The sequence below is a fragment of the Octopus sinensis genome, linkage group LG20, assembly GCF_006345805.1.
Source record: "Octopus sinensis linkage group LG20, ASM634580v1, whole genome shotgun sequence".
NCBI classification, from domain to species: Eukaryota; Metazoa; Mollusca; class Cephalopoda; order Octopoda; family Octopodidae; genus Octopus; species Octopus sinensis.
In genome coordinates, this window is record NC_043016.1 from 10,612,976 (window position 1) to 10,636,243 (window position 23,268).

Below are 23,268 nucleotides of genomic sequence, written 5' to 3' on the forward strand. Positions count from 1 at the left end.
CAGAAATGAGTAATTTGGACAATCAAACTGGTGAAAGTGATGAGGAAAGTAGTGATTCAGGGGAACAAATATGGTAGTCGAGAGGAGATAGGCCTATTATTGTTATTCTCCTGAATTTTTTTCTGATTCTGCCCATTAGCTTGCTTACTCTTGAGCCGTATATGCAAATATTTATTTATTTATTTGCTTGGGAACCAAGGTGGAGGGTAAAACTAGATACAGGGGCCCAGATCTGAGAGGGTGAAGTTTTCAAATATTGGGTTTTATCAATTTTCAATTTTTGTTTCCCCCTCAGACATGAGTAAACTGGACCTTTGATCTTCCACTTAATTAACCCTTTTGTTACCATATTTATTTTGAGATGCTCTGTGTTTCTTTCAATTAATTTTAAATATAACAAAGAATTTAGTAAAATAATTTAGTTATCATTAAGCTAGTGTTAGGAACATAAATTGTGACCAAGGTTTGGTGGAAGATTTTAATTCAAAATTTATGAAAGCAAGACATTTGTACTCAGAGCCAGAGCTGGTTTCAGCCAGGTTGGTATCAAAAGGGTTAAAAAATTGTTTCCCTATTATATATTTTAACCCTTTTGTTACCATATTTATTTTGAGATGCTCTGTGTTTCTTTCAATTAATTTTAAATATAACAAAGAATTTAGTAAAATAATTTAGTTATCATTAAGCTAGTGTTAGGAACATAAATTGTGACCAAGGTTTGGTGGAAGATTTTAATTCAAAATTTATGAAAGCAAGACATTTGTACTCAGAGCCAGAGCTGGTTTCAGCCAGGTTGGTATCAAAAGGGTTAAAAAATTGTTTCCCTATTATATATTTTAACCCTTTTGTTACCATATTTATTTTGAGATGCTCTGTGTTTCTTTCAATTAATTTTAAATATAACAAAGAATTTAATAAAATAACTTAGTTATCATTAAGCTAATGTTAGGAACATAAATTGTGATTAAGGTTTGGTGGAAGATTTTAATTCAGAACTTATGAAAACAAGGCATTTGTACACAGAGCCAGTTTCAGCTAGGTTGGTATCAAAAGGGTTAAAAAATTGTTTCTCTATTATATATTTTAACCCCTTTGTTACCATATTTCTGTTGAGATGTTCTTTCAACTGATTTTAAAGATAACAAAGAACTTAGTAAAATAACTTAGTTGTCATTTAGGAACATAATTTGTGACTAAGGTTTGGTGGAAGATTTTAATTCAGAATTTATGAAAACAACACATTTACAGTACAGAGCCAGAGGTAGTTTCAAACGAGTTGGTATCAAAAGGGTTAAATTAATCATTTATTAATCCTTTTGTTACCATATTTCTGTTGAGATGCTCTGTGTTTCTTTCAATTAATTTTAAATATAACAAGCAATTTAGTAAAATAATTTAGTTGTCATTAAGCTAGTTTTAGGAACATAAATTGTGACTAAGGTTTGGTGGAAGATTTTAATTAAAAACTTACGAAAACAAGACATTTGTACTACAGAGCGAGAAGTGGTTTCAGCCGGGTTGGTAACGAAAGGGTTAAAATGTTTCATAAGAAATGCTTTCGATTCCTTATAGAATCCATAATTAACCTAAGTCCTGTTTTTGACTGTGTGGCAAGAGACTTTTTGGAATGATTTAAGTGAGGACTTTCAGAAAGATGTCATTGACCTTCTATCTTCTGAAAATGTTGCAGAAATAATTTCATCAGTAGTTTCTGTTTCAGTAGTAACAGACAGACCAGCATGAGTAACAGCTGCCTGTTTAATAGCATATTTGGTCCTTTAGCATTTAAGAAAGCCACATCTGGCCCAAATATTCTACCTATTTTATGTTCAAACTGGCCAGATACAAGCTCTCTCACCAACCCTACAATGTCTTTCTAAGTATAAACAATTACATCATTGAAATCTTCAAATTATGGGGTAATGCGTAATTAATTCAAAGAAGTGTGAATAAATAAGTATTACGTTTGACGGGGTAATTTGAATGCTAAACACTTAATAGAATTGCCATATTTTACAGCCTACTCCGATTGAGGGGAAATGCACACTTAGAAACTCAATTTTCAAAGAATTGAATCTATTTGGTATGTGGTTTAGAAAGAACCTAAGTGTCTGTTATAATTCTATCTTGTTTCTTTCTTTTTCTCTTTTACTCGTTTCAGTCATTTGACTGTGGCCATGCTGGGGCACCACCTTAAAGGATTTTAGTTGAACAATTCAACACCAGAACTTGGTTTTTTTATAGTTTAATACTTATTATGTTGGTCTCTTTTGCCAAACTGCTAAGTTACAGGGATGTAAACAAACTATTACCGATTATCAAGTGGTGATGGGAGGGCAAAGACACACGCATAGATATATACATACATCATCATCATCATCATCATTTAACATTTGTTGTCCATGAGTTGGACGGTTTGACCAGGGTTGGTAAGCTGGAAGGCTGTGCCATGATCCAGTCTGATTTGGCATGGTTTTTTATGGTTGGATGCCCTTCCTAATGCCAACCACTCTGAGAGTGTAATGAGTGCTTTTGTGTGACACCAGTATCTGCCACGACTGTGATTTTGCTCAGCTTGATGGGTCTTCATCTCAAGCATGACATAATGCCAAAGGTCTCGGTCATGCCTCCATGAGGCCCAACACATGAAAGGAACTCGTATGTGTGGGTGTGTGTGTGTATGCATATATGGGTTCAGGACATCACCAACTGTGTAAACAACATGAAATACAAAAACAAAATGAGTTAAATATGCAAACAGCAAGAGAGAAAATGGAAAACAGGACAAGTAAACACAGAGAAAGGACTCTTCATCAGTTGTCGACTGTCTATCTACTCCTCATTTCGAGCATTCAACGACAATATGAGTTTTCAAGGACAGTTGCTCCCATAAATTCTAAGATAATATTTAGCATTTATTGAGGGTTAAAGTTGGGAACAAAAACAGGACAGTGGAGACATACAAGGAAACCGAATGAAAACAAACACAGAGGGTTGTGAAACCCAAACATAAGTGAATTACTGCTATAATTGATTGTAATATGAATGACCATTTTATAAACCATGATTCAACTGTAATACTTATAAGTGAGCTGGCAGAAATGTTAGCACGCTGAGCAAAATGCGTAGCCATATTTCATCTGCCGCTACGTTCTGAGTTCAAATTCCGCCGGGGTCGACTTTGCCTTTCATCCTTTCGGGATCGATAAATTAAGTACCAGTTATGCACTGGGGTCGATGTGATCGACTTAATCCGTTTATCTGTCCTTGTTTGTCCCCTCTGTGTTTAGCCCCTTGTGGGTAGTAAAGAAATATGTAATACTTACAGAGGTGATTATAAGACCAGAATTCAATTTGATTTGAAAATATAACCTTCGACTGAATACCAATGCGGGAAGCTTGTTTGAATTAGTTCACTTTACAAATATCGTAAGTGATGGACCTTTGATGAAATTGAAGCAACTAGGATGCATCACTGCATACAGAGCAATGTGCAGTTGCTGCAGTAGAAACATATGTTGCTCATTGTTATATATACTGTACGAAATGTTTTTATTAAAAAGTTTTGGATGAGAATAAATTGCCAATCTCCACTTCATTATTACTCTTTACTCTTTTACTTGTTTCAGTCATTTGACTGCGGCCATGCTGGAGTACCACCTTTAGTGGAGCAAATCGACCCCGAGACTTATTCTTTGTAAGCCCAGTACTTATTCTATCGGTCTCTTTAGCTGAACCGCTAAGTGACGGGGATGTAAACACACCAGCATCGGTTGTCAAGCAATGCTAGGGGGACAATCACAGACACACAAACATATACACACACACTTATATATATATACATATATATGACAGGCTTCTTTCAGTTTCCATCTACCAAATCCACTCACAAGGCATTGGTCGGCCCGGGGCTATAGCAGAAGACACTTGCCCAAGATGCCACACAGTGAGACTGAACCCGGAACCATGTGGTTGGTTAGCAAGCTACTTACCACACAGCCACTCCTGCGCCTATATATATATATATATATACACACACGATGGGCTTCTTTCAGTTTCCAGCTAAATTCACTCACAAGGATTTTGTTAGCTCAAGGCTATTGTAGAAAACATTTGCCCAAGGTGTCATGCAGTAGGGCTGAACCCAGAGCGATATGGTTGGGAAGCAGGCTCCTTACCACGCAGCCATGCATGCGCTTAGATAGATACAGCTCTACAAGAGGTCAAAGGTATCCTGGAGCAGGTTTATGATGCTCCATATAGAGTCTGTAGATACTAAGGCATTAGCATGGCTGTGTTGATAAGCTTGCTTTGCAACTACATGGTCTCAGGTTCAGTCCCGATGTACAGCACCAAGGCAAGTATCTTCTATTATAACCTTGGGCCAACTAATGTCTTGTGAGTGAATTTGGTTGACAGAAACTGAGTAGAAGCCTGTCGTGTGTGTGTGTGGTGGGATTTGTATAAATTTACTAAAACCATTAAATGGTTCACTACTTTTTGAACATACACGCTGGTAATCATGGGCCAGGCCATATTTTACTCAGTTGAACAAAGTGTCATCCAAGCTGATGTTTATTGGTAATTAAACTTAATTTGCAACACCTGTGCATATTTATCAGCTTTGTTTTTGTTGATAATTCTTATCGAAAACTTTTCCCCGTAATCATGGTTTGAGAAGACATGCCAGTAGTAAGCTAAAGATCGGGCATAATCTCTTGTGAGGAAGAAGTGTGAAATAAAGTTTATTATAAACAAGATTATCAACAACCTTGGGCACCTTTTTGAATTCCATATGACAAACACTTGCAGACATGCTTATAAAATCAAAAAACAACACAGCACTCATGACTCTTGGAAACATTTTTCATGCTCAGAATTGCTAAAGTATGGAATAAACTACCTGCATCAGTTGTTAGCTGTCGAGACACTACATCCTTCAAAACTTCTTGAAATCTGCCCTACAGTAAATCTGATGGCCTTTTTTTGTTTTTTTTTTTAATTTGTAGTGCATCTGAACACAGTATACAACAATTTCCATCATTATATCTTTATATATAAAAGTGAGGTTGTGTGCTGTCTGTCTCCTACGATTTAAATTCCTAACTACTCCCACATTTTGCGGTGCAGTTTAACCAAAACCAGGTATCTTATAGTCGTGATTCATATCGAACCCTTCTGGGTATTAGCGCGCGTCTACGGTGAGTCTACGATTTTAAAAAAAATTTACCATAATTTTTTCCCATTTTTAATGCATTTTGTTGCTATTATATAAGGGAAATAACTCTCTAAAAATGTATTATTAAATCTCAGAACGTAAAAAGCTACAGTAACCCCCCCCCTTTGTGGTTAGCCATATTGAGATGGCTATTATACTTTACATCTCTAAAAATGCTTATATAGTTATTTCCCTTACAAACTCGAGCAACGCCGGGCGATACTGCTAGTCATATATAAATGCTCACGGTTTGTTAAATAATACTTTGGTTATTTCTGGTTATGCAGAGACCAGAGACACACAAACACAGTCTGATACAGGTACATGCGTGCGTGCATGCACACACATACACAGTCTCGTACAGTTACTTACATGCACATACAAACGCACACAATCTCATACGGTTACATGCATGCAAACACACACACACACACGCGCAGTCAGCGTCATATTTTTCATTTATTTATTTTTATTATTATTGGAACGCTAACATCGAGGGAGGAGGAGGGTATACTGACTGAGTGGCTAAAGCAGACTGACATAGTCAGTCTCATAAGGGAGGAGAAGGAGGGTGTATTGAGCAAGTAAAACAGACTGACACAAGTCAGTCCTGCAAAAACCGATTTTATTTATATAGACAGCACAAACACTTCGCAATTTGATAGCTTTTAATGTGATACCTGTTAAACAGAAATTACTTTTAGTTAATGAAAATTTAATAAAATCTTATTAATAAGTAAGTGAAATTATGTTAAATGACAGCTAAATTGAAAACCTTTTCTCTCTGGCCAGACTGGCAATTCTGAAAACTTTTGGGTGCAAATTTTTTCATGATTAGAAGATTTTTTTAACAATTTTTATCCTGAAAATCACCTGTGTAAATTACACAGGTGCGCAATTTACATGGGTTTTTATGGTAAATTGATTTAATCTCATCGTAGATGATTCGAAAGCTGTGTATTGTCTTTCAACATGTATTGCAGCATCTTAATAATAAAAAAATATTCAGAGCAGCTCTGCATTGAGAGGTCTCGGCACTTGAACTACAGACTTGATTAGAATGTCTTAGGAAAGAATCATGAGACAAATTCTTCAAGCTGAGATAGCTAACAAGAGACGTAGGTATAGACCAAGAACAAGATGACTGGATGATATTCTTCGTCTCAGTTGATCACACTTGGTAATTCAAGCAGAAAGTCAAATGACGATTGCTTCAGGTTGGACCCTGTGGAGGAGGAGGTGCCTGAGGACACTACCTCTACAACACTCCCAAGAATTGTAGGCAGAGAAGACGGATGGGTGGGTGGATGGATGGATTGATTAATGTTGTTATATTTATGGTTGTGGGGTGAAGGAACTTCACTTCCCAACCATATGCTTTCAGGTTCAGTTCCTCTGTGTGATACCTTTGGCAAGTGTCTTTCTACTTTAGAAGAAAGCCTTGTAAATGGAGTTGGCAGAGGAAAAAACTGAAAGACGTTTTGTGTGTGTGTGTGTGACCTTGTCTTGATATTGCATGATAGTTGTAAGCGAGCATTGTCATACAAGTGATGCCATTCATTTCCATGCATAAACATATCCAGCCAAGAGGAAATATTACCTTACTGAGAAACAAGTGTGTGTGCATGTGTTGGAGACAGGAAGAGCATCCAGCTTTCTGACCCATGCAAGCATGGAAAAGTAGGTGTTGGTACACGCACATGCACACACACGACATGAACACAATATGTATGCAGGATGCATACAACACACATGCAGCATGCACACAGTACATGCATGTAACATGCACATAACATACACACATGCAACATGCACACACCAGTCACACATAGCATGCATACAGCATACATGCATGCACACACACAAAACAAACATACACAACGTAGGCGCAGGAGTGGCTCTGTGGTAAGTAGCTTGCTAACCAACCACATGGTTACGGGTTCAGTCCCACTGCGTGGCATCTTGGGCAAGTGTCTTCTGCTATATCCCCGGGCCGACCAATGCCTTGTGAGTGGATTTGGTAGACAGAAACTGAAAGAAGCCTGTCGTATATATGTGTATATATATATATATATGTTTGTGTGTCTGTGTTTGTTCCCCTAGCATTGCTTGACAACCGATGCTGGTGTGTTTACGTCCCCGTCACTTAGCGGTTTGGCAAAAGAGTCCGATAGAATAAGTACTAGGCTTACAAAGAATAAGTCCCGGGGTCGATTTGCTCGACTAAAGGCGATGCTCCAGCATGGGCACAGTCAAATGACTGAAACAAGTAAAAGAGTAAAGAGAGTAAGAGTATACACACACACAAATAGTGAAAATTCCCCAATTAAAAATTTGATAAGATTCATAATAAAATCTGCATAAAATGTTTCTATTCAACCACTCCTACAATTGGACAAACATTAGCACAAGCAGATTGAAATTATTCAATCAAAAGGATGTGTTATAATACTATTCCACATATACAAAAACAGCCATACTAACAATCTAACATACCTCCATCATCAGCTGCCCCTCAGATATCATTATGGTTTTGACACTTGAACGCTATTCAATAGCATTATTATTATTATTATTATTATTATTATTATTATTATTATTATCATTATTATTATTATTAGTAGTAGTAGTAGTAGTAGTAGTAGAATGATATATATGATGTCTAAACATGCATTTGATGGATGATACTGATGGCATGCAACAATTCAGAAATCCAGATTTACCAATTCCATCATCAGCTATTTATACACTTGTGTGTTTTTTTAACTCCATATGTCTATGTGAAATGCTTTCTCAAGATGAACATCACAGCTCTGTGGCTTTCTATAGTATATCCATGTTAAGATGTGTGAGTGTGTGATTCTGTACCAATACTGCTTCCATCACTAATAATAATACATAATGTTATAAGCTTTGACATTTAGTGGATATTAATTTACCATAACAATACTTTATAAAGATTCTTTGCAAGCCTTATATGTTGTGCAATGCAGAATCTTAAGAAATGTAATATTCAGAATTACCTCCCCTTAATAAACATTCAGATCTGACTTCCTGTTTGCATACACAGAAGACCCAGAATACTCTTTTACTTGTTTCAGTCATTTGACTGTGACCATGCTGGAGCACCACCTTTAGTCGACCAAATCGATCCCAGGACTTATTCTTTGTAAGCCTAGTACTTGTTTTATCAGTCTCTTTTGCCGAACTGCTAAGTGACGGGGACGTAAACACACACCAGCATCGGTTGTCAAGCAGTGTTGGGGTGGACAAACACAGACACACAAACACACACAAACACACACATACATACACATATATATATATACATATATACGACGGGCTTCTTTCAGTTTCTGTCTACCAAATCCACTCACAAGGTTTTGGTCGGCCCAGGGCTATAGTAGAAGACACTTGCCCAAGGTGTCACGCAATGGGACTGACCCCGGAACCATGTGGTTGGTAAGCAAGCTACTTACCACACAGCAACTCCTACTCCAATGATTCACCAGATAACTTTGAGTACAGAGAACAATGATCAAAACAAATTTCATCACTTTCGAAGGAGACAAAATATATTTAGTTAAGTTACCCCCTCCGCTCCTTTTTTTTTTTTTTTTTACTTTTATTTCTTTTCCTTTTTCCATCTCTCTTTCCCCGTCTTTGCATTTGTGGGGATCTTTCAAATTTACTTTAACCCTTTAGCAATTAAACCGGCCATATCCAGCCAAAAGTATTCTGCTTGTTTTATGTTCAAATTGGCCAGATCTGGTCTCTTACACCAACCTTACAATATCATCTTAAAAATTAACAGCTACCTCATCAAAACCTCATAGCTACAACATAATGCATGATTAGTTCAAAACAATGTGGATGAAGAAGCATTAATTTTGGCAGAATAATGTGAACACTAAACAAAATTAACAATCCATTGGATTATATATATTCAGTAACATTTTGTCAATCCTGACTAAGTTAATTGAGCTGAATACATTCATTTGTCAAATGGTGGTAGGAAACAAACACAAAGAAACATGAATACAAATGTGTGAGTGTGTATATCAATATATATCTGCTTCCATCTCCTGAGCGCCTATTAATAATAATACTGTAATTGTTCCTGTTGTTGTTGTTTTTTTGTTCCCCTTTTGGATTAAAATTATATATATATATATATATATATGTCTATGCCAGTATGGAAAACAGATGTTATATACAGGGTGTGATAGGTAAATTGTCACCATTTTATATTTTTAATTTCACGCATGTGCATTGTTTGTTTTTGATTTTGTTGACTACACAGTATAGTAGGGTCAGTTGGGCACCGTCTGTGAGAAAAACATCACCATGACACAATTCATATGAAATCGTAATACCTGATTGAGAAAATTAGCATCTATTTCCTATTTTATGTGTCAGTTAAACAACACTGGCATCGACCATGACTACTTGGCTTGACAGGCCTACTCAAGCAGAACACATCTCCAAATAACCCACTGAGAGTTAATCTAGCAAGAACCAAAATCTTACTAAGTAGGAGAGTAGACATGTAAGCTATGGACACATAAGAAGTGCAGCAATATCAGAGGAAGGTTAACAGGGAAAATAGTTTTTGTGTGTAGTAGGTGCTCAGGTACAGTTAACACTAAAAATGTACAGAAAATAGGCTCCATCGAATGTTGGGGCGGGATGGGGGTGGACTAGAAGTAGTTGATAGCTTCCATCACCTAAGTGATCAAGTCAGTAGCCGGGGTGAATGCTCTGAAAGTGTAGCTTCTAGAATAAGAATAGGGTGAGCAAAGTTCAGGCAGTTCCTACCTCTGCTGACAACAAAGGGCCTCCCTCTCAGAGTGAAAGGCAGACTGTATGATGCCTGTGTGCAAACAGCTATGCTACACAGCAGTGAAACATGGGCTGTGACCACTGAGGACGTGCGCAGGTTTGTCAGAAATGAAACTAGTATGCTCTGCTGGATGTGTAATGTCAGTGTGCATACTGGACAGAGTATAAGTGTCCTGGGAGAAAAGCTGGGCATAAGAGGAATGAGATGTGGTGTGCGAGAGAGACAGCTGCGCTGGTATGGTCATGTGATGCGTATGGACAAGGACAACTGTGTAAAGAAGTGCCACACACTAATGGTGGAGGAAACCTGTGGAAGAGGTAGACCCAGAAAGACATGGGATGATGTCATGAAGCATGATCTTTGAATGTTGGGCCTCATAGAGGCAATGGCAGGTGACCGAGACCTGTGGAGATATGTTGTGCTTGAGAAGACCAGGCAAGCCAAATGAGATCATAGTCATGGCCAATGCCTGTGTTATTTAACTGGCACATAAAAATCGCCCCTCAAACGTTGTGTGATGTTCTGTGTTTGAGAAGACTTGTCAAACCAAGTGAAATCATAGCCGTGGCCAATGCCAGTGCAGGTTGACTGGCGTCCACGCTGGTGGCATGTAAAAAAAACACCATTCAAGAGCATAGCCGATGCCACGTCAATGGCATCCATGCTGGTGGCATGTAAAAAGTACCCACTTCACTCTTGGTGTCGTTGACGTTAAGGAGGGAATCAAGCCGTAGAAACCATGGTAAACCAGATTGGAACTGAGTGTAGCTCCCCTGGCTTACCAGTTTTCAGGCAAATTATCCAACCCCTGCCAGCATGGAAGGCAGATATTAAATGATGATGAATCCCTACATACTCATTCTCATCTTGCAAAAGAACTGCCTTTAAACTGGAAACAGTGCCATCAATGAGTATCCATCAATCTGTCTTCACATCAGTGGAAATTCTCGGTGCTATCAATAAACTAGCAATGTTCTTGCAATAAACGAAACCCAGTTCAGCTTGTGTGTCGAAAAATTCAACAAATTTCTTCTCTGTGCCTGTATGCTGTTGTCTTGGTTCCTTGGGTTAAGACACCAAATTCTCAGAGCATTATTCCAGCCAAGTGAGAATCATTCTTGGAAAATCCCAAGTTTTGAACAAAATGATCAAGTTGTTTTTGACTTGTTTTAGGGTATGAATGAGGAATTTCAAAATCTTTGTCATCCATTTGTTCTTCACATCCAGTTTTGACATTGGAATCATCATCTGACTCACTCAATGGTTGATTGCTTGTCACAGGGGGAATTCCATCTTCATACGGTGGTGGTATTAGGGCAGATGGCAAATTTGGATACTTCATTTACTTTTCAGTTTTCTTATTGATTCCCTTAATATAAGTTATACGAAAGTAGTATTCAGTAGTTTTTCTCAGCATGCCAGAGGAGAGGCAAATGACATTTGCTCCAGCTTGCCACTGGACTAGGAAAGCAGATCACAGCAAACTTTATGTATAATATGTGGAGCAAAACGTTTATCTTGGTCTCCAAGTTTCCTTGTGAAGTAATCCTTGTATGAGTGGCGTGATGTTTCTTCTACCATTCTTCAATGTGTAATCCCCACAGATGTAACAAAAGTAATGTGGGTCATTGCGACATACACATCTTGAAGCCATGCAAACTAAAGCAAATTGAAGTGACTAAAAAAACAAAAACAATAGAAAAAAAAACATCAGTCCACAGTGAACAGAGCAATTACCAATTTGGTGCAACAAGTCACAATAACATTTGAAACATGTATTTAAATCAAAATGTTCTAAAAGTAGACGTGATCTAATATTGTTATATCTACTTTTACAGCTCTCGTTTATTGGAAGTGTTCTGAAAATAGACATGGTGTAATATGTGTTACATTTACTTTTGCAGCTCTACCATTCAAAGTTGTCACAAAAAGAACAATCAAAGACATTCTTAAAAGACAAATAGGAACACTTGACATACTGCGTGGAAATTTGGTCAATAGGAGGTATCTTGTACCTCAAAATCTAGATGTGATGGAGCAAAACTGACTTCATATTCAGAAAAACCATCCTAAAATTAACCAAAAAAATCATCCTAATCATCTCTTGCTAGAGGAATTTTTTTTTGTTTTATCATGCACTGAATATTTCCCTGTGTTTTGAAGTGAACAAGAGTAGATGATGTCGAGGAATTAGAAAGTGAGTAAAAGGGTGGGGAGTGGGACAACAACAAATAACCAGTCAGTATTCATTAAGTTGTGCAGTTTTAAAACAATAACTGATTGAAGAGGTAGTAAAATCTGTAAATGAGAGAATAGTAAGGACATTTTCAAAGAAAGAGTTCTACATAAAGTACTACAAGGAAATTTTATCCATCATCTTCTCCACCCATTATTCCTGGTGGGTAAGGGTTCTCAGACTCTTCCTCCACAGGGACTTATCACAAGCAACAATCATTACATTTTCCACCTGGATTCCCAGTCAAGACTGAGACCATAGATATTATCCAACCATTTCCTTCTTGGTCTACCACTAGGTCGCCTGCTGGTTGAATCACTTTGAAGAATATGTCTTGCATTTTTTTTTTTTTTACTCTGACATTCTAGTCACAAATTTATAGTGCCAAAGCTGTGACCTCTCAATGCAGAGAAGTAGTAAACCTGGCCTCAAAAAAAATCCCTGATCTCCAAATTATACATCATGTTAAATAACATTTCTCCAGAAATCCTTAAGAACCCCTTTTTGGCTACTTGTATTCATGACTCTACGCTTTTAGACACTACCTGACATTCCTGACCATAGGTAGGAATAGGTATAAAACAAGACGGCGAACTGGTAGAAACGTTAGCACACCGGGCGAAATGTGTAGCCGTATTTCTGAGTTCAAATTCCGCCGAGGTCGACTTTGCCTTTCATCCTTTCGGGGTCGATAAATTAAGTACCAGTTATGCACTGGGGTCGATGTAATCAACTAAATCCGTTTGTTTGTCCTTGTTTGTCCCCTCTGTGTTTAGCCCCTTGTGGGTAGTAAAGAAATAGGTATAAAACAAACTGAAGGTAGCAAGTTTGTTTTATTTATTTATTTTTTGCAACCTCTTCTCTTTTACACAGAACTTAACTAAGTTTATTGTTGATGAAAGAGATAGTCATTCAAATGGGGGACCAAATAGCAAATGGTAATTCTTCAAAAGTATAAGACACATTGATGATGATGATGATGATGTAAATAATAATAATGTTTTTTATTATAGTGCCTGAAATTTTGGAAGAAGGCACTAGTCAATTACATTGACTCCAGTGCTTCATGGATTCTACTTGAAGACTGATCAATATAAAAGGAAAACAGAATCTTTTTTCTAAAGACTGAAGTTTTGAGTTGATTTGTCTGGATAATTTTGTTCGGCCCTTGGAGATACAAAGTTAGTGTGGAATACTTTTTAGTTCAATTTCAAAAATAATTATATATAGTGTGTGTGTGTTATGAGAATTTATGGAAAGGAATCCTGTAGAAACTCAACAAATTTGTTAAAAATGGAGAAGAAAATGTTAAAATTTGAAAGAATTAAAATTTTAATTCTTTCAAATTCTAACATCTCTTCTCCATTTTTAACAAATTTGTTGAGTTTCTATGGGATTCCTTTCCATAAATTCTCATGACACACCATATATATACAAGCATTATTTTCATATTCGCAAAAATCTTACGCCAGTAAGCTACCTGTAAAATATGAAGAATCTTTATTAGAAATCGCTTTTTTGGAATTCTCCAAATTAAAGGATGAAATATAATTCAACCTTCACACACACACACACACAGATCTCCCCTTTTGTTATATTTTCCTCAACAGAAACTGGAATAGCAAGTTGTTTAGTATGATTAACGTTTAACATCCTGTTTGAAAATTTTTTTGAGTGGAAAACCCAGTCGTGTGGGGATTTTGCTACAGAATGAAAATGAATGTTTGAGAAATAGTTTAGTTTTTTTTCTCCTTTATATTAGCATCTCCCTTCCTCTGAAATGAAGGTAAACAATGTTAGTACAATTTGTGTGATATCACATGTTTCAGGACTGCCTAACTGATGCAGTCTTGTCTTGTGTGGTGTGGTTCTGTGTCATATATAGGAAGCTAACGGTTATTATCCAGTATCAACATTTGCTAATCAATGTTTGTTGGGGAACATATGGTGCAACAGAAGTATCAGAGCTTTGTAGATTACTTTAGTACAGGATTGACTAAAAAGCAACAAAGGTTTTGCAATGTGAAGTGAATGAATTAGATGGTTAGTCTGATATAGTCAGTCAGGTTGTAAAGAATGCTCTCCACCCTCACTGCCCTTAATGGCCCTTTGGTGGAGGTGCAATGGCCCAGTGGTTAGGGCAGCGGACTCGTGGTCATAGGATCGCGGTTTCGATTCCCAGACCGGGCGTTGTGAGTGTTTATTGAGCGAAAACACCTAAATCTCCACGAGGCTCCAGCAGGGGATGGTGGTGATCCCTGCTGTACTCTTTCACCACAACTTTCTCTCACTCTTACTTCCTGTTTCTGTTGTACCTGTATTTCAAAAGGGCCGGCCTTGTCACTCTCTGTGTCACGCTGAATATCCCCGAGAACTACGTTAAGGGTACACATGTCTGTGGAGTGCTCAGCCACTTAGACGTTAATTTCACGAGCAGGCTGTTCCGTTGATTCGGATCAACCGGATACCTCATCGTCGTAACAGACGGAGTGCTTCCAGTGGCCCTTTAGCATTCACATATTACTCTGTCAACTGTAATTTTCATTAATTCACATTGTTTTAAATTAATCATGCATTATCTCATGGCTTCAAGAATCTGATGATGTGATCGTTTAGTTTTAGAATGATAATTGTAGGACAGGTAAAATAAGATGTGATTACACTCCTATGTGTGTTAATAACACCAAGAAGGAGGTGTATTTTTCCATTCACTAAAGTGCATGGAACTTTAGCTCGGAGCAACTGATGTTGTCAGACAGTATCCAACGTTCATAGGGTGTTTTGAACCGTAACACCCTCCCATTGGTGGATCAGCAGAGGTGGCCAAATCACTGCTCCTCTCTCTTGCTCCAAAGCCAACAAGAGGCTCTTTCAGCTGCCTCTCCCATCCTGCGCACAGCCACCCTTCACTCCTTTCCTCTCATTCCAATGGCTGTAAGCACCATTCATGACGACCGAGCAGGGAACCCCCCTACAGAAATGATTACATTTTTTATAAAGAAAAGGATAAAAACAGTACAACTTCTGAAAGACCTCTACTATTCAAGAATAGTAACATGGGCAAAGCAGGTACTGATGAAAATAGAGAAAGAGAGAAAATAAAGGCGGTGAGCTGGCAGAACCGTTAGCACGCCTGGCGAAATGCGTAGCCATATTTCGTCTGCCGCTACGTTCTGAGTTCAAATTCCGCCGAGGTCGACTTTTCCTTTCATCCTTTCGGGGTCGATAAATTAAGTACCAGTTACACACTGGGGTCGATATAATCGACTTAATCCGTTTGTTTGTCCACTCTGTATTTAGCCCCTTGTGGGTAGTAAAGAAATAGAAAATAGAGAAAGAGGCAACTAAAAGAGCTTCTGGAACAGTAGAATTACTGAGGCAAAAGTGAAGTAGAGAAACAAAAGCCAAAGCAAAGTTTCGAAGTTGAAAATTATGATGAAGGAAAAGGGAGCCATTGGAAGAGCCCATCCTGAAGAGCAAAAGAAAAATGAAATTGAATTACCAGAGTGGAATGAAAGGTGAGATTATGTGGAATGTTGTCCTCTTCTGTAAAATACCTGAAAGCTTGTTCTATGACTAATTCACAGGTATAAACCAAACAGCATTCTTTAATTTTCTTCTGTGAAATTGTCATTTTGTAGTCACCGTGTTTGGTGAGTAGTTCACATCGGATATATGAAGAGAAAGGTTACGACTTAGCTCATAGAATTATCCTGGTTCTGATGTGGTCTCTCCAGCCGTTGAACACAACCTTCTTTTACTCTTTTCTCTTCTCTTTTTTTTTTTTCAATGACTGGACTGTCTGCGGCCATGCTAGGACGCCACCTTGAATGAATGTTTGAGCTGAACAGATCAAACCAGTACTTATTTTTAAAGTCTGATACTCATGCTATCAGTATCTTTTGTTGAACCACTAGGTTACAGGGACGTAAATATAGCAACACCAATTGTCAAGTGGTGGTGGTGAGGTGGGGGGGGGGATAAACACACACACGCACCCGAGTTTCTCTCTTAGTTTCCATCTACCAAATTCTGGTATCAGTAATTTCAGGAGTGGGGCTAAGTTGATTACTTCAACCCCAGTATTTGACTGGTGCTTAATTTATCGACCACCAAAAAAATGAAAGGCAAAGTTGACAACAATCATCTATATACATATAAAAGAGAGATTCTGTCCGTTTGTGTGTTTGTCCCATAAAATGAAAAGGAATGGTTCTAGGAAGGCAACACTAATTGCACCCAAACCTATGACAAACTGCATTGAGGCAAATATTCTCACTGGTTGTGGTAAACGTGACACTGTCTTCATTCCTAGCATTCAAATTTAAGGCCCTACAGTTTTCTATCCCACTTTATTTTGCCTTGAGCATTAATAAAAATCAGGGCCAAACTATAAAAGTTGCTGGATTGCAACTTGAACAATAAACGGAAGTTCGTATATGAAATCCATCTTCTTTCTGCTTCACTTATTACATGTTTTTCTCTTATATAATACACACATACAGGACAAATAAACCTAAATCTGACTGACAGGACACAGCATTTGTCATTTCATTTCACTATTACTTACTGTTGTCTTGCCTTCCATTGCTGTGATAAAGCGTCAGAATTTCAGCACTAACATTGGCAGGGCACAGCATCTGTAATTTCATTTCACTACTAATTACTGATATTTCTAATCAAAAAAATGTCTCCTAAAAAAGATTGTCAAAAAAGAACACCAAACAAACGCACGACGTGCAATGCTTTTTCTATATGAACAGTGATGTTCCACTTGACCTGCAGCATTTTCAGTGCCATCGCAGTCAACTGGATTCCATAAAGCTATTCTTCAGTTCTATATTTAAGAGATGAGGAATTATGCTCTTAACCACTATGCCTACAGGCATTTGGCTCAGTGGTTAAGAGCACAGGCTACTAACCCCAAGATTCCAAGTTCGATTCCAGGCAGTGACCTGAATAATAATAATAATAATAATAACAACAACAACAAATAGCTTAGGACTGAGAACCCAGGTTCGAAATTTCCCCCAAGACACCTGATGAAGGCTGGAGGGTAAATCAGCTGAAATGTTGTGTTAACAACAAACAAGATGAGGACAAATATCCGTCAAATGTAAATGAAGCTATTCTTCTATATGATATACCCATTTTTCTAGCTTCTCGGCCCAAGAAACAGTAAAAGTAATTACCCAATCAACGATTGGTATTACTGCTAGTAATTAATAAAAATAATAATCAGTTTATTTTTGTTGTCAATATTCAGTACTATTATCTCTCTTAAAGTGCCCAACGCTTATGAAGTCTATAGGTAAACTGTTAATTAATAGAATATTATTATTTCTAAATCTCTGAACTAGAGACATTCAGTAACAGTATTCTAGAGTAAAGATCATTTACCAACATAATGTTGCAGTCCTGGTTAGAACGATTATTACTGTTATTTAGCCCTAAGAAACATTGTCCCCAGCTGGCTGTATGACACACTATCTGCGTCCTTATATTTTTGAACAAAGGAGTTTTGCGTCCCCACCTAGCTCAAAAGCAATATCTGTGCACTGAATAACTGCTCAGCCAGAGATGACACCACTAAACTCTTGTTTGAAATATATACTTTCCAAAGTGACACACTAAATAACAGTAACAATCATCCTAACCAGGACTGCCACATTATGTTGGCAAATAATCTTTACTGCCGCTTGATTATTTTTCTAAAAAGTAAGTGGGTAGGAATGGAGATGTAAATAATCATATTCTTTGGAATGAGAAATGGAGGCTTACCTGACGGACTTATGATGTGTCTGTGAGGAAGACCAGTTAGATCTCTTCGCTCTTATGTTCCACAGTTTCCTCCTCTTTGGGTCACAAGGAACCCTAAAGGCACATAACAAATCCTGTACTAATATATGGACACTACAACAAGCCATGGTAAACTAATACTCAATACTGACTTCAGCAGATTGCTTTGATACAAACAAGGTTTCTGTGACCTGTGTGATAAAACCCAAGTAGCTCGTCTTGATGAGCAACCAATGATACTCAAGTTTCCTACGGTGGTTTTCGGTTTATTCTACCTTAAGCTTTCTCTTAGGTTATATTATTTTATTTGTCTTTTCTCTGAGTAAGGGAGAATATAATGATTCAACGTCACTTATACCAAAGCGTTATCATTATACCTAAAAACCCTAACTACAGTTATAACGTCATAGAGACATATACGCATGGAACGCTATATTAACGACATGTATGTATAATATTTTAGTCGTATCCTTTAAACCGCTATAAGAAAAACACAAGTTAAGGATTACAGAAATGCATATTTATCTATGCTCAGTTGAAAAACAAACGTGAAGAGAAACCTTTTCTTTTTAATTATTTTTTATTAAATAAATATAACATTTTATATTTTTTTTACAGTAAGAAAGATAACTTTGTCGTGGAGAAAAACGACTATAAATTCCTTAGCTAATTTCTTCTTTCTATCTAATACATTAACCAACAAATCAAAATAGATTTGTGATTAACTTAGACATGGCATAAAAATTACCGATGTCTCCAAAAGAGTGAGTGACGTGGAGTTATGTGACACCAACGAACACTGAAATATTTTCCCAAATCCAGGGTTTTTATAACTGCTCAACTTGACTAAAAAGAATCGAAATCCATGACAGATATTCTTTTCGAAACTTCTAGAATCTTTATATGAGCAGTTATATTAACCAATGGAAAAAAATGAAAATGATAATTCTTCGGCAATACGACATTACGTCATATTGCCAATTCGAGCCACATTTCAAAATGGCTAAAATGGTTATTGCTACACAAGCAATCCCATTGTTGGTTCTTAATTTCTATAATGCTTATGGTGTATGTGGACATGGCCTGAGAAATCTGTCACCGTTTGGAAATTTATGAAAAGATTTTCAAAATTCCCCAAATAACAAAATTATAAAGACGTGAAGTAGGAGTGGCTGTGTGGTAAGTAGCTTGCTTACCAGCCACATGGTTCCGGGTTCAGTCCCACTGCATGGCACCTTGGGCAAGTGTCTTCTACTATGGCCTCAGGCTGACCAAAGCCTTGTGAGTGGATTTGGTAGGCGGAAACTGAAAGAAGCCTGTCGTATATATGTATATATATATATATATGTGTGTGTGTGTTTGTGTGTCTGTGTTTGTCCCCCTAGCAGTGCTTGACAACCGATGCTGGTGTGTTTATGTCTCCGTCACTTAGCGGATCAGCAAAAGAGACCGATAGAATAAGTACTAGACTTACAAAGAATAAGTCCTGGGGTCGATTTGCTCGACTAAAGGCGGTGCCCCAGCATGGCCACAGTCAAATGACTAAAACAAGTAAAAGAGCAAAGAGAGTAACTGATGCACTGAGTCAAACATGAGGAAAATGGTTGTGAAGTGCAAACGAACCATTAATTGCTTTAACCTTTTAGCATTTACCCCAGCCATGTCTGGCCAAAATATTCCTGTTTTATGTTCAAACTGGCTATATCCAGCCTCTCACACCTACCCTAGAATGTTATTCTAAAAATAAATAATCACATCGTCAAAGTCTTGAAGCTATGAGATATTGTATGATTAATTCAAAACAATGTGAATAAATAAGGATTACATTTGACAAGTATGATCTGAATATCAAAGGGTTGATCCTCAGCCATATCCTAAATAAACTGTTTTATGTTCAAACTGGCCAAATCTGGTCAGTTCCGGTCAGCTAGGTAAGGTCTTTCTAAAGCTAACCAATCACATCATCGCAATCTCAAATCTAAGAGATAATACATAATTAATTGAAAACAATGAATAAATAAGCATTGCATTTGACTGGATAATCTGAATATTAAAGAGTTAATCCTTTAGCATTTAAACTGGCCATATTCTAAATATTCTGTTTGGCCAAATTTGGCCAGTTCTGGCCTACCAGGCAATGACTTTTCAACAGCTAAACAATCACATTGTCAAAGTCTTGAAGCTATGAGATAATGCATGATTAATTCAAAACAATGTGAATAAATAAGGATTTCATTTAACAGAGTAGCCCAAATATCCAATCCGTTTTATGTTCAAACAGGCTAGATCCAACCTCTTACACCTACCCAACAATTTCATTGTAAACCATTCAGATCATTGAAATCTCAAGATTACGAGATTAAACAACGTGAATAAATAAACATTACATTTGACAGAGTAATCTGAATGCTGAAGGGTTAAAAGTGAGTGACTAGATAATGTAATGAAAACTGCCTCTCCCAAAAATTCACGAGAGCTGATAAAACATTCAGCTGCAATGAAATATTTATTGATGTGTGCTACTACAACTGGAGTTGTTGGTGTCCATTGTGATGCAGTGTTTTGCTGAGTATTTTGTAAATCAGAAGAAGTCTGATGGCACTTGGAAGCTGAGCTTTTTTTTTTTTTTGAAATACTATTCAATAATACGTCTGAATGGTGTGACACAAACTTTGGCAGCAAAGTCATTCATTGCCGGTCACAGGAGTTCTGCATATACTGTGTGACAGTTTGGATAACTGGGAATCAAAGCAATGAAGCCCATAAAAAATTTGTGCTGGATATGGCTGGTTTAAATACTAAAAGGTTAATATGCTAACTCACCTGATTCAATTACTTGCACCTAGCCTACAAGGTCGTTCTAAAAATGAACAATTGGAATTTCAAAGGTACGAGATAATGCATGATTCATTCCAAAACTGTGTGAATAAATAAGCATTGCATTTGACTAATCTGAATCCTAAAAGGATAAAGTTCTTGTTGATAATGTCTCGTTAGCTGTTTAACATAAATAACATAAAAAGCTCGTTAATTTCAATTCAGCATATTAATGAACAAATCAGCAAGTATGTTGAACTCTTAGATAACTGGCAAAGCAAAAATTATTCATTGGAATTTTTGGAAACAATTGACCTCTTTCGTGTGTCTGTGTTTGGGGTAAATGGTGCCATGTTGAAACCTTTCAACCTGAGTTTTGGACTTCAGCTGGGGTGTGTATTTTCGTCTCCCTTTTCCATAATTTTTATGAATTGGATTGATATGTACAGCTGTTGTGGAAGTGGCATCACAATTTCTGGTTGTAGGATTGGTCAGCTGAAACTTGCAGACGGCATGGTGCTGCTTGCAGGTGTTGGCTCAGTAATATGCCAACACCTGTAACAAGTCTTCAAAAGAGGAGAAGCTGGTTAAAGAAAAAGAAACACCGAACTTGCTATCTTTGATTTTTGGTTTTCATGCCGTATACTAACCTGTGGTGACAGATTTTGAGTAATGAGTGAAAGAGTAGAATCACAAATACAAATGGCCAAAATGTGGTTCCTCTGATGAGCCTTGGGAGTAATGTTACCTGAGTGGGTGGGTGCATGGATCAGAGATCAGTGAACTCACTCCAGGTTGAGCTGTCTTTTCAAATCATTGAGAGATCACAGCTCTGATGTTATGGACATGTGATTAGGATGTTACAAGAAAGAATCATAAGACAGATTCCTCAATCCAAGCCAAGTGGCAGGAGACCAAGAATGAGATGGTCAGATAATATCCATAATCTCAGTTGGTCATTCTTGGAAATCCAGCAAGAAAATGTAATGATGGTTGCTTCTGATAGGATCTTATGGAAGAGGTGCCTGAGGACATTCCCTGCCATGACTCTTCCCAGGGACAGTGAGTGGAGAAGATGGATGGATGAAAATTTGTATTCCTTCTGTATGTACAAATCAATACCTTTTGCGTTCACAACATACAACTGTAATGTCTTATATTTTTGTACTCTTTTGCTCTCTTCTAACACAAATCTATTTCTTGGTGTTTCAAATGATGCGCCGCCAGTTTGGCCACATAAAAAGCACTGGCCATGTGAAAAGCACTGATGATAGTGCCACATAAAATGCACTGGCACAGGTGCCATGTAAAAAGTGCCTATGTTGGAGTTATGTGAAAAATACTTATACTGGTGTCACATTAAAAGTACTAGTGTAGGTATCACATACAAAAAAAAAACTATGCTGAATGTGCCACATAAAAAGCACTAGTGATGGTGCCACATAAAAGGCACTGGTGATGGTGCCATGTAAAAGGCACTGGTGATGGTGCCACGTAAAAGGTACTGGTGATGGTACCACATAAAAGCAATAGTAATGGTGCTACGTAAAAGGCACTGGTGATGGCGCCATGTAAAAGGCACTGGTGATGGTGCCACGTAAAAGGTACTGGTGATGGTGCCACATAAAAGCACTAGTAATGGTGCCACGTAAAAGGCACTGGTGATGGCGCCATGTAAAAGGCACTGGTGATGGTGCCACGTAAAAGGTACTGGTGATGGTGCCACATAAAAGCACTGATGATGTAAAAGGCACTGGTCATGTAAAGAGCACCCAGTAATCTTTGTAAAGTGGTTGAACTTAGAAAGGGCATCAAGCCAAAATAAACCATGGATCCTGGTGCAGCTCCTGCCAAACTATCCAACCCATACCAATGTGGTAAACAAACGTTGAATAACAATAATAATAATGATGATGATGATTTGCATAATATTTCCTGCTGTTTTATCAGTGTTTTAGTTTCACTATTGTTACAGTTCTATTTTCTGATCAAAACTTGTTTTTTCATATGCACAACACAGTATTACAGACGACCTTGCCACGTTATCTCTATTTTTTTTAGTCTTTTAGTAAACAAGCAAGAGATATTTTCTTTCCTGGTTTACAGAGTTAAATGAAAGTGAAATTATTATATTAACAAAGGCACTTCCCTGTTAATCATTACTTCTTTTGTGAACCCATGGGAACATTTTTCCAAACCATTTCAAAGCTTTCTGTGTTGTCCAGTTAACTGATGCCCGGTGCATAATTTTGTCATATAATCAAATACTCTGTAATAATGCGCAGGTCATAGGCACAGACATGATTATGTGGCTGCGAAGTTCACTTTGCAGCCATGTCGATTTGGGTTCAATCC

The 23,268-nt window shown here is 37.5% G+C and overlaps 1 protein-coding gene and 2 long non-coding RNA genes across 3 annotated transcripts in view; 2 read left to right on the forward strand and 1 right to left on the reverse strand.

Moving 5' to 3' along the window:
* Positions 1-23,268, forward strand: part of LOC115222549 — a 111,510-nt gene that overhangs the window by 49,258 nt on the left and 38,984 nt on the right.
* On the reverse strand, positions 8-3,615 carry LOC118767340. Its single transcript, XR_005003260.1, has 3 exons — positions 3,606-3,615; positions 2,707-2,709; positions 8-147 (listed from the first exon to the last, which is right to left on the reverse strand). It is a non-coding gene; the product is annotated as an uncharacterized LOC118767340 (long non-coding RNA).
* LOC118767339 lies at positions 12,655-20,340 on the forward strand. Its single transcript, XR_005003259.1, has 3 exons — positions 12,655-12,664; positions 19,662-19,664; positions 20,249-20,340. It is a non-coding gene; the product is annotated as an uncharacterized LOC118767339 (long non-coding RNA).